Here is a 13,595-nt window from a genome sequence, read left to right on the forward strand (position 1 = left end):
AACTGTGACCTTATTTTAATTTTTCTGTGGAACAGTTGGGTCCAATCACATTGAGCCCATTTGTGACTTTAACATTATTAGTCATGAATGAGGATATAGTAGTTGTGACATAGCTTGGGCTGCAGCCTTTAACCCCTCACTTCAGCTGTGGGTGGAGGGTGGCTTTGAAGAGGTTCTGGTTTTCTTGTGACCGGGGAAAGCTGAGCAGTGCCTGGAATTCCTCAAACTGCTTTGGGTAATAAATTCTGCTTGGTAGTGCTTGAAAAACAAAAAATGAACAAGAAAATGGCAATACATGCATATCTACCAACAATTGAATCTAAAAATCAAAATAAATGAATGAGTAATCTACTGAACAAAATAAACTGATGAGTAAAAGAACCAAGAGGCATGGAAACATGGAATAGACTGACAAATCTCAGAGGGAAGGGGGGAGGAGGACCGGGAAGAGAGTAACCAAAGAATGTATATGCATCTATGCAATACCTGTGGATCTAGACAATTAGGTGGTAAAGGCCTGGGGCCGGAGGAAAACTGGTGTAAGGGAGTAACGGGGGTGGGGGAATAGGGAGACGTCTCTTGCCGGCGGCTGACAAGCAGATCCTGAGTGACAGATGAATGGATTATTTTGACACGTTTCTGTGAAAGAGAGGCTAAGGGACTGCTTGGCTATAGGAGCCAACAGCCCTGTTTGCTTAGGCTTTTATTGTAACAATAGCTTTAACTAAAGTTAACTACTAGCAGGGTAAGTATTCTTGAGAAGACACATGAGATTGTAGTGTCCTTTAAGCAAGAACGTGTCTAAGTAAACATCCAGGGGCTCAGACTTGTTTGGAAAAGTCAAGGCAGGGGCTGCCTGCCTTCAGCCAACTTCTGTCCCATGCCTCCCCACAATCTCTAATACTCTCAACAACAAAGGTTTAAAAAAAAGTCGATCTTTACCTTAACTGAGCCTGTCTATTGTCTTTTGCATCTACAATAACATTCCTTTGGAATGTCAGGGTAACTCCCCTTTCTCCAGACCCCTCAGGGCACAACTAATGCACCAGGTTGGATACCACAAATCCTCTCATTGTTATCGTTATTATCGTGTTAATTGTTGACTGTGAACTATCCAGTACCCGCTTAGGTAAAAATGCATGTGTCTATCATTTTACTTTTCCTCTAATCACAGAGGTTCCCCTCCCTCCCTCTGCTTTCTCCCTCCTCCCTATTCTATCACCAATGGATTTTATGTAACCTATTTGCAACATCTCTTTTGATTGTAATGTATAAAATAAGGTACAAAACTCCCATTCTCTGGAGCATTTTCTCAATCCGTTGAGATTTTACTTCCCAGCAATTGCCAACATTTCAGCTCACATAAATTCACAAAAATACTTACAGGCTTGAATATTCTTTATGTTGACAAGAGGTAGAAGCGGAAGAAACTCTTATTACCAGGTAAGCATTAAATCAGAGTGTGATGCACAGTATAGGCAACTCACTGAAAGGATTGGGGAGACTGAAAGGAATCCCACACTTTGGTTCATTCCCAAGGCACACAACCATCGTCTTAGGTGAGCCTTCCCATTTGGTTGGTGAGAGTTCTTTTGTTAACACTCATCTGAGGATATTTTCCCATTGATTTTTAGAGAGAGTGGAGGGAGGGGGAGAGACAGAGAGAGCTAGAAACATTGATGTGAGAGAGATGCATCAACTGGTTGCCTCCCTCATGCACCCTGACCAGGGCCAGGGGTAGAGCTTGCAACCAAGGTAGTGCCTTTGTCTGGAATTGAGCCTGGTGTTGTGGAATTGGTGCGAAAGAAGCAACAGGAGAGAGACCTTTAACCCAAGCAGCGCTGCTGGCTCAGGGGATTCAAAGATCCAAAGCCTGAACCAACGATACAATGAGATTGCCCCACATATATATTCCTAGGTTTCTTTGTTTTCTATCTGTTTCCTAACTGCCAGGCTTTTGTGGAGGGCTTCCTTGCCCTTCCTGAGTCAGTCAGCCTGGGGAAGGTAGGTTGTATCTAATGCCTGGTCTGGGTGGCGCCAGTGAAGTCCCCTCTAGCTAAGCTGTTACATTCTTGGTTTATGGCCCTTTGTAAATTGGGAGTAATTAGGAAAACAGGTCTTGCTAGACCAGGTTGTTAAGAAAGGGGTAGTGACTTAATTACAGGCTATCAAGAAGGTACAATAGGATACTGATTACCGGAGCCAGGCTGCTAGCTCTCCTTCATTCTCTCACACTGGGACCCTTCCATCTGAGGGCTGACTGACACTGTCCACTGAGCCAAACCCGCCAGGGAAGCTTTGCCATTTGGAGTCGGGTGACAGGCTGGCTCCCCTCCTCCCAGGCACGGGCTGGGCTTCTCAGAGACCCACTCCGAGCCCTCAGGAAACATTGCTTTAAGACCAGGGAGAGGCCATTAAAGACCTACATTCATTTAAAAAGGACAGGCAAAGACATTCTAACAGAAAGGGCGAGGAAGAAGTCTCTTATTTTCACTGGGATAACGAAGCCTCCTTTCAATTCACGTTTGTTCCAACTGGGGAGCGGAGCCCTCTCCATTTGCCTGCAGCTGCCCTGTAATTCCCGCATTTGCTGGCATACAGACTCCCCACCCGCACCCTCACCACCACCCCCTCCACCACCTTCCACCAAGACGAGGCCCTCACTGTCTGTCCTACAAGGATTTGCTCAGTCACTGTCCTGAAGCTTGGCTCAGCAGGGCCTGGGTGTGAGTTGGAATGTGACCTAGACTTGGGCTCACAAGGAACCAGCGGCCCACTGGCCTCAGACCGTGAGAGCTCTGGGAAAGGACTAGGATGCTGGCTGCCAGGCTCCAGACACTCCGCAGCGCCCAGAGCACCACCAGCGAGGCCACAGCGTGTTGCAGATGGGGGTGTTGTGGGTTTCTGCGGTTCTGGAGGGCCTTGTCTCACCGGCTGTTCTGGCGCGTTCTAAGCAAAAGGCTTGCATCATCCTTGCAGGAAGTCACGGTCAGCGGCAGTGGTCACCTTTTACAAGGGCAAACATAATCTTCTCTTGTTAACGTATGAAATATCCAAACCTGTAAAGAATTCTTTGGTTTATTTGAGCCAAACTGTTGACAGTTGCGGGAAGCAGAATCTCACGGGACTGGGATAATGCTCCGGAGAATGGTGGTTTTTCACCTGTTTTTATAGATTGCAATCAAAGGAGGAGACGTAGGTGGGTTACAGAAATCCATTGGTGAGAGTTTAGGGAGGCGGGAGAAAGCAAAGTGGGGAAACCTCTGGGATTGGATAAAAAGTAAAATGATAGACACATACCTTGTTTACTTAGGTGGGTGCAGGATAGTTAATAGTCAACAATTAACACGATAATTATGAAGAATTTGTGTCTCTGTCCTGGTGTCCAGGGCATCTGGTTGTGCCCTGAGGGGGTCCGGAAAAAAGGGAAGTTACAAGTTACCTTGATGCAAAAAGACAATAGGATCAGTTTAAAGTAAAGATTGACCTTGTCAGGGGAGATACCGGCCTAGGAGGCGACTGCCCACCATCACTGCTTTTAGTTAAAGTTTAATTTCAGACCATCCTTTGTGGTTACTTTAGGTCTCTGAGTTTGCAAGGCCGCCATGCCATGCAGACCTTCCCTGAGCTTGTCAGGTTAGCATGTGGCCCCTTTTGTCCACAAGCCAACTGTTGACAATTGCCGGGAAGCAGAATCTCAAGGTCATGAGATAATGCTCCAGGAAATGGCATTTTATACCTTGTTTTATACATTACAATCAAAGGAGGAGATGTAGGTGGGTTACATAAAATCCACTGGTGATAGATTAGGGAGGCGGGAGAAAGCAAAGCAGGGAAACATCTGGGATTGGATAGAAAGTACAATGATAGACACATACTTATTTTACTTAGGTGGGCGCAGGATAGTCAACAGTCAACAATTAATGCAGTAACAATGAGGGGACTTGTGGTCTCCACAGAGTGGGGCCTGGGCTATGAGGGGTCTGGGAAAAGGAAAAGTACTTTGACATTCCAAAGATACGTTGCTGGAGATGCAAAAAGACAACAGGCTCAGTTAAGGTAGAGATCAACCTTTGTCAGGGAAGATTCCAGACTAAGTATGACCACCCACCACAAACTGCTTATTAATTTAAATGTTTTCATTTCAGACCATCCTTTCTGGTTCCTTTAGGTCTCTGAGTTTGCAAGGCCACCACGCAGGCCTTCCCTGAGCTCATCAGGTTGGCATGTGGTCTCTTTCGTCCACACTCTCATCTAATGGAAGGCACGATAGGAAAGAAACTCCAAACGCCACCAGTGGAAAGGGCTGTGCTTAAGAAGAATCCTTCCCACAGCTGAGTGGCACCACTTCTCTTGAAGTATGGTAGCAACCATCAGGTAGAAACTGTAGTTTAACTCTAACCCTGGTGTTTGGCTTAACAATAGAAAAGTTATTTTGATTTTCTGAATTGTATAAATCATCCCTTTCGATTGAATGCCTTATTGATTGAATGACTATCCTATTGATTGTGATCTTACTGGTTATCGAAGCACATTCTTCTGTACCTGGGAAACAGGACAGCACAATTACCCTAAATTGTTTTAGTGGCCACAGGTGGTGCGTTCCAGCTGACTCAGTGGTCCCGAGACCAGAACAGCACAATTACTCTAAATTGTCCTGACAACTCAGTGGTCAGGAGACCCGAGGGCTCTAGATAATGTATTTCTGTCAATTCAGTGACCCCGAGACCCGAAACTGTAATTAACATGCTTAATTCTGCTTCTGTAATCTGCTTTTTTGGGAGCCAGGTGCCGCATTCCAAACCCTGGGATGTAATCAATACCTTTGTGATTTTTGCCTATATAAGTCTGGATTTGCCACCATCTTATTGCTATGAGATTTGGGAATGGCCCCTCATAGTCCCGGATTGCAATAAACGTGACTCTTTAATTCGACTTCTTGAGGCGTCCTTCTGTGACTCGCGGGGTGCGTTACAACACTCTCGCCTTGGACCGCTTTCCTGCGCTCGTGTCCACGTTCAGAGCACGAGGCCTGCCTCTGGGAGCCGCAGGGAGACTTGGAGCAGCTGCCAGGCGGGAGGCTTACAGGAAGTGATACCGCTGTAATGAGCTAACTCTCACCTCTGCGTCTGGATAGTCAGTGACCAGAAATCATGCAAGCACACATGGGTGCTCACCCCGTTTCATCCAGGGAGCTGTATATAAAGTCATGCTTCTTGTCAGTGAATGTTTATTCCACTTTTACACTAAGTTTCAAATAAATACCAGTACATTTCTGGCACAAATTCATTTTGTTGCCACTATCACTAGCCCTAGCTAATTTTTAGGCTACTTGAATATGTTATTGTGTCAATGTAAGCAATGTTTTAACCTGCAGAGAATTTTCCGTATGAGTTTATTTGAGCTAAACGGATGATAATTGCTGAGAAGCAGAATCTGAATGGATTGAGAAAATGCTCCGGAGAATGGCAATTCTGCACCTTATTTTATACATTACAATCAAAGGAGGATGGGTAAGTGGGTTACATGAACTCCACGGATGATAGATTAGGGAGGCGGGAGAAAGCTGAGCAGGGAAACCTCTGGGATTGGATATAAAGTAAAACAAACAGACACATGCTGTTTTTACTGAGGTGGGTATAGGATAGTTGGCAGTTAACAATGAACAAGATCACAATAACAGTGAGGGGTTTTGTGGTCTCTTCTCGGGTATAGTGATGGGAGTGGGAAAAGGAAATGACCCTGACATGCCAAAGGTATGCTAGTGTAGATGCTAAAGGACAATAGACGGCTCAGTTAAGGTAAAAGATACCAGCCTAGGGCATGACTGCCCACCAGGACGTGCTTTTAGGTAGACGGTTTTAAGTTCAGACCATCCTAAGTGGTTACTTTAGGTCTGAGTTTGTAAGGCTGCCACACAGGCCTCCACTGAGCTTCTCACGTATAGTATGTGGTATGTGGCCCCTTTTTTGTCCACAATTGTAAAGAAATGATTTCTTTCCCCCGCATTGACTTTAAAGAGAGGAAGGGCACAGGGTGCGGCGGGGGTGGGGGGGGGGCACAGAAAGAGAGATCAGTTTGTTGTTCCACTTACTTATCATTGGTTGATTCTTGTATGTGTCCTGAAGCAGATCAAACTGGCAACCTGAGTATTGGGATGACTCTCTAACTGTTACAGAAGGCAAAAGAAATACCAAGCACACTTCCTAGAGAAAGGGAGGGACCCCGTTTATTCACACTAGTGGGCTCTGGGAATCATTTCCAGATCAGAGTGAAGAGACATGCGGAGAGCCTGTCGGCATATATCCCGCTGGGGTCTTTGTGTTGCAGATAGGCCCCCTTCTGGCCCTGCAGGAGGCCCCAGTTGTCAGGCCACATCTGATGGTCCGTCCTGGCACCCGCATAACAACCCTCCAACGCCCCCCCCCCCCCCCAGGGCAGTGCATTGTTCACAGTTTCTATGGCCTGACACGCCTTGCAAGACCAGTTTCCTCCTCATAACCACCTGACTACCTGGCCAAGGCAAGAAGTGATTTTGTTAGAATTTTGACAAGATCTCTTTGCTCTAGTTATTTTTCTACATCTTTAATAGATTTTAACAAGTTGACTGTATTTTTTTTAGAGCAGTTTTAGGTTCACTGTAGGGGCTAAAAAAGTATTACTACTTTTCCTCCCACTCTCTAAGTGTTTCTGGGCTGGGCTAATTATCAAATTAACAGAGACAGATTAACAGAAGAAAAATGATTTTTCAGACTTATATATATGGGAATTCACCTAAGCATGAAAATTCCAAAGGCGGTGAGGCAACATTATGTATATAAGACACTTTTGCATAAAAGAGAAAAGGGGTCGGACAAAATAATAGATTTCAGAAGCAAGAATGAATGACTTAGAGGTAATTGAGGAAGAATGAAACACATGTGGCAGGAAAGTCCTTGCTAGGCAACTCAGAAACGATGGGACGCAGGGGTATCTCGCTAGCAGCAGTGAAGTATAGTAGCAGTCATCTCAGGTGGAAACTGTAGTTTCACTTTAACCCTGCTATTGGGCCTAACAATAGAAAAGTTATTTTGATCTTATAAATCATCCCATTGGACATGGACCGGGGCATAGTGTGCTAGGGGTGTGCTAGGGACATAGGGGCAGGGACCATAGCATAGAAAAATTACTGGTTGTCTTAGAAAAACAATGTATTATGATTAAACCCAACCAGGTGTAACCCCGTTTTCCTCCCATTTGTACTTGTGAACTTTTTGTGAACTTTTTACCCTGCCAGTTCTAGGAACAGCTAACGAAACGCTTTGTAGTTTTTGCAAATGAAAGCTTTGCTGCACTCTCGGTGGGGACTGCAGCTGCGAGGCTCCCTTGTGAGGAGGTACGTGCTGTAAGTCGCTGGCCAGCTTAATAAAGGCTCTTAAATTTAAATTCTGAGTCGGTGGTCCATCTCGCTGATTGAACCCATAACAGCAGCACCCCCCGCCCCTTCCCAGTCTGAAGCCCTTCTATTGCCCATGCTTAATTCAAATTAGGCTAAGGTGACCTCTAAGATCTCCTTCCTAACGCAGGTTTCTCTGTCTGAATCCTTCGGGCAGGAAACTGGTGAGGGTCAAAGTTTCCCTCTGAGTCCTGTTTTTCTAATAAACAGCTTAAAAGCAAGACCCAAGAGGCAGCTTCAGGTGGCAGAATTTTGGTTCCCTCCAACAGTTAGTTTGAGAAGAAGGTACAGCGAGTCCCCCAGACTCCCTGCCCCCACACCTGCACAGCCTCCCCCTCGCCAGCATCCTACCGTTGCGCTGCATCTGTTGCAATTGATGAACCTACATGGACACGTCATCATCACGCAGAGGCCAGAGTGGACACCAGGGGTCGCTCTCGGTGTTGCACATTCTAAGGTTCAATGTGTCGTGCCATGCATCCACCAATACAGTACCCCAGAGAACACTTGTCTGGTTTGGCTGCTTTTCTGGGCCTGGAGCTGAGGCACAACTGAGGCTTAGATGCTATCTCTAGGGAGGAAAGGTCAGGGGTCCAAACCGCATGACCAGCGATGTGCCAGGGGAGGAAAAGCCACCCTGGGGGCAGGCCCTTTGTTGTAATGTCCCCACGAGTGGCACAAAGGACGCAAGATCAAATCAATGAGTCATTTAATCAGTAAAGCCGGCGACTGCAAGGGAGAAGCGGCCCCAAATCTCCCAGTGCCCCCTTGGCCGAAACATCAGACTTATATAGGCAAATGTCACAAAGGTATTGATTACATCTCGAGGTTTGGAATGAGGAACCTGGTTTGCAAAAGCAGTTTGTTACAGAAGCTTAGATTGAGCAAGTTAGTTATCTACAAAGATTAATTATAGTTTCAGGCCTTGGGACCACTGAGTCAACGGCAACACATTATCTGGAGCCACTGAAGCCATTTAAAGTAATTGTGTTGTCCTGGTCTCCAGGTACAGAGGAATGTGTTTTGAAAGACCAATAAAACCACAATCAATGAGGTATTCAATCCACAATCAATGGGGTACTCAATCGAGTGGGATGATTTGTATAAGTTTGGAAAATCAAAATAACTTCTCTATTGTTTTAGCAAGCAGATAATTACAGAAGGGTTAAAGTATTAAACAGCAATTGTTACCCGAGATGATTGCTACCACGCTTCACCTTTTTCCCCAGTTTGCCCCTTGCTAGGCACCTGGGGCTTTCTGCGCTGGTGTCCCTCTTTTGGTACCTGTCCATTGTCCTTGCTCTGCTCATGTCTGTCTAAATGCCTATTACACAGTCATTCATTTAAAAACATATTAGTATTGTTTAATGCTTTATTTTTAAAATGTTCAAAGTATTGTACAGTTGACATACAATATTATAGTTTCAGATGTACAACCTAGTGGTATGGAGCGGGTGTGAGATGGGGTAGTGGTGGTAGGATTCTCTAGATAGGGTGGTAGGCTCTCAGCCTGCTGAGATGGAGGAGCCTTAGGCTGGAGAACAGGGGGATGGTCAGAGAGATCAAAAGTGGTAAAAGAGGAGAAGGATTTGAGTCTCTGGGGCTTAAAAAAGGAAAATCTAGGAGGGAGAGCAGCTAAGGGCAGAGCGAATGGTTAATGCAGAAAAGGGGAGGTATCAGCAGGGAGAGTAGGGAGAGATAGTTTCTTGTTGATTTTTACTTACCTGAACTATGCTGGACTCAAGGCCGCAAGCTGCTACTAAGCACAGTAAGTTTTTCTCTGTCCCGTTTTGTTCTCTTTAATCCTTCCAATTAGACTGATACAATATACTTGAGATTACATAGGGAAGCAGTTCTTACCTGCTCTTAGTAATCTAAGAAATACTGGCTGTTTAATCATTAAAGGATTGAGGTTTCTAAGAATAAGGAATTACTGATAGAAGGTCTAAGGCATGGTTATGCATTTTTAAAGGACACAGAAAGGAGGTTTGAAGGCTAATTTAGAAGTATAAAATTTATAAAGGTTGTGTATGTAATAAGAAGGAGAAGAGAAATGTTAAAAAGAAATTAATCAAATAATACAGGCCAGTAAGCCAGAAAGAGTAAATAATTTACATTCTGCCTCCCTAAACAGAGGGTAAATTGTTATGCCAAAGGACTTAGGGGGGACTGATAATAACTCTGGAGAGTCCATAAAAAGGACTGGCAAGGAAAATCAGATCTTAAGGCAGGTCACTAGCTTTTTCTCCTTACATAATTCCTCCAAAATTTGGCAATACTTAATAAATAAATCATGGCAATACATTTCTTTGCATAAATGCAATAAGACCGGTTTCCAATAGTGGTTTTATTGACTGAAAACTTTGACTGGAGTATCATGTTTTAAAGAGCCCTGTCTGAGCTCTGAAGACTTGAAGCCAATAAGAGTGCCATGGAGAAAGCCTGGCATCTTGCTTGGTAGCCCTGAAAATAGCTGGCGCTGGAGCATCTGGCCCACGCCCTACCATCACTGGCGGTTGGTCAGACTACAAGGGGAGCAATAAGGGCACCTCTGTGTCCCTGCAGAACCCCCACGCACTCTGGACCGTGACGAGTAGGAGGGCTGCTGAGAAGGGCCTTAAAGCAAGGACAATGGGCCCAGGCAGAGCCACTGCAGGTGAGGAATTCACCTAACTCAGCAGATACTACAGGCAGGCCTGATGGCAGCTAGATGGCTTGGCTTCCTGGCCCTACGGGGCACATTAAGATTCAATCATGAAATTCCAGCAAAGGTAGTCAGTTACCATTCTTGTTGTGTTTATGCAAACAATCAGTAAATAAATTAGTATTTTAATAAACAGAGGGATAATTTTAAGGAGAAAAACTCTATTTCAATAGAGGTTATTAAAAATGAAATGCTTTCTTTCCCTCCCACTGGACCATTTGTTACAGTTTGTCTCCTCCTGGTCACAAGCCCACCTCCTATGCCCAGGCCTCATCGTCCCTCTGACAGACAGCAAGGATCTCTTGGCTCTGAGAGAAACTTCTGACCCGCCTCAGCAGGAAGTAATTAAAGAAGAAATCCAACGTCTGTTTTCCCTGAAACAATTCTGAGCCAGGATCCTTGAGGTAATATAGGAGGCAGTTAGACAGACATGAGCAGAGCAAGGGCGGTGGGCCAATTGGCACTGCCAGATGTAACTAAGTCTTTCCAACTCTATGTATGTAAGACAAGGGGACTCCCCAGAAACAACAGGGAACTAGGCTGCAGACGAAGCAGCCCGGGAGGCTGCCCTAAAACCAGTGGGGCCTCTACAGATTCTCGTGACTCTTCCAGACCCTGAACTACCCATCTCACCAGCTTACATGGAACCCCAATCTAGAAAAGCTGAAATCCATACCAATCTTTTTTTTTTTTTTAATATATTTTATTGATTTTTTACAGAGAGGAAGGGAGAGGGATAGAAAGTTGGAAACATCCATCAGCTGCCTCCTGCACACTCCCCACTGGGGATGTGCCTGCAACCAAGGTACATGCCCTTGACCGGAATCGAACCTGGGACCCTTGAGTCCGCAGGCAGATGCTCTATCCACTGAGCCAAACCAGTTAGGGCCATAACCAATCTTTACTCAAGTTCTTTCAGGCTTTACAGTCTACCTAGAAAGCAGACCAGAAGCATGTCCGAGATGCTTTGCCTGCATCCAGTTCATCCCTTCCAACCTGGTAACTCTGTTTGGGTAAAGAAACTTCCCACCCAAGGACTAACTCCTACTTGGAAAGAACCACTCCCATGGCAGTCAAGGTCAACGGGATCCTGATGTGGCTTCATCATACCCTTGCTCAAGACAGCCCAGGCAAAATAGAGAGTCCAGGACTCTTCGCACCCTCTAGAGATTACTCCTGGCACTCATTCCAGGCCCTTATCTTATAAACAGGCCCACTGACTTTATTCAGCAAAGAATTAATTCTATCAAGCTTATCGTCCTCAGGGGTCAATATAACTCCCTCCCCAACAATGACCCAAAAGAGTCAATGATTTGACTCATGTACATAAAACCAGTGGGGAATGAAGTATCCATCTTATATAAAAACTGCTGTTTGAAATTTTAACCCTAATAGTATGGCTTCTGTCTTAAATAATAAGGAAAATAAGACTACTCCCACTCCAGAGAGGCCGTAAACCATGCCCCAGACAGAGTTGTCAGTGCTGACACCAGGCCAGGCCTTGAGATATGGTCTCTTGGCCTCTTCCCAGCACGCAGGCCTTCTTTCTCAGAAGGCCCGGAAGTCTCATTCCAAATTTGGGAGACAAAGGACTGGAAAAGTATAAATAGAGAGAGTTTCCTCCATATTGGGGGTCCAGAATTAGAAAGACACATTTTTCTCTGGGCCTGCACAGAATTAAATAGTAAAGTGTAACTCCTGTAGTCGCTGGCCAGCTTAATAAAGGCTCCTAAATTTTGATCTGAGTCCCTGGTGGTTGTCTCCGCGGGGCACCCCATTACAGCGGGTGCCAAACAAAGCCCTCTGCCTTCCCCATCTGCCAGAAACAGGACATAATTCCCACTTACAGGGTGTGCCAGCGAGGGTGTGACCTGGATATTCAGTCTGGTCAAATAATTGAATTGATAGCCCCTCTCTGGGAACTGACCTTTAGGCCACTTCACAATGGACATTCTACTTGCTTAGACCACATTCCACTTGCTAAGACCATTATCTCTCCCCTCCGGAGTTTCTCAGAATCCGGACCTGCGCAGAGAATTCTCCACCCAGAAAAAGCCGGCCTAGAGTCCTTTAAAAACCTCCGACTCCCTGTCTTTGGGGGCTGGTGCCATTTTGGGGCTCAGCCCAACTAAGTTTCCAGATGGCCTAATAAATCCATAGTTCTTTACCCGCTTTGGCCTTGTGCATTCCTCCTTCAGTGACTCTAACACTGGACTCTTTTATTTTTAAATATATTTGTATTGATTTCAGAGAGGAAGGAAGAGAAAGAGAGATAGAAACATCAATGGTGAGAGAGAATCATTGACCAGCTGCCTCCTGCACATCCCACACTGGGGATCAAGCCTGCAACCTAGGGATGTGCCCTGACTGGGAATTGAACCATGACCTCCAGGTTCATAGGTCGATGCTCAAATGTTGAGCCACGCCAGCTGAGCTGACCTGGACTCTCTTTTTTAAATCCTCACCCAAGGATGTATTTTTTTTCATTGATTTTTTTAGAAAGAGTGGAAGAGAGAGGGAACGACAGAGAAATATCAGCGTGAGAGAAACACATGGATTGGTTGCCTCCTGCACGGGCCCTGACCAGGGCCTGGGGCTAGGGAGGAGCCTACAACCGATATACATGCCCTTGACTGGAATCAAACCCAGGGCCCTTTAGTCTGCAGGCCGATGCTTTAGCCACTGAGCCACACCTGCTAGGGCTGATCTGGACTCTTAATCACCACGATGCCTCTGGACTCCTAGAGCCTAGAGGTGGCATTGGAGGAGTCATGTCCATCACAAACCTGCTCAACAACCCTGTCTTCCCTGACTCCCCCCGCATTCACCCCCCGAGTTTGCTGCCTCTGAAGCCTGACACCTTTGCCTGAGTCTTGTCCCTTCTTGCCAGCTGCACTGCTTGTTACTGTGGGGAGGGGCACCTTCCCTTCCCTCCTCTGGTGGTTTTGGCTGATTGAACAATTCAAGACAAGAGCATAATCAACAAGAGCAAGTCAAATATAATTTCGTGTGCATTGGAACCCCACATACATGAGAGAGTCTGAGACCCCCACCTCATGAGAATTTCAGAGCTAGAGAGGCCAGTGTAGGTGGCATCCTGAGCTACGGGTGAGGTGAGGGGGCCTAGTAGTCCATCCTGCCTTGGGGAGAGGTCAGAAAACGATATTTCTGGTACCAAGGCTCCCAGTACAGATGCTTCTACATCACTAAGCGGGGAGCAGAAGTTTTTCTTGAGCTCAGAGGGTCTTGGTTGCCTTTAGCTCAAAGTCATGCACCTACTAAAGGCACATCCCTGAGTCTCCCGGTGTGGGTGTGTGCTGCACAGATAACACACTGATGCTCTCTTCTCGTCCCTCTAATTTGCACCCGGAGAAGCCTTGGGGGAAGAGGGAATGGGCGTTTTCTTCCCCTACAGAGCGAATACCTCCCCTCCCGGCAGTGGGACACCCCATCAGT

This window comes from Myotis nattereri (genome assembly GCF_964212035.1).
Source record: "Myotis nattereri genome assembly, chromosome: 12".
Taxonomy (NCBI): Eukaryota; Metazoa; Chordata; class Mammalia; order Chiroptera; family Vespertilionidae; genus Myotis; species Myotis nattereri.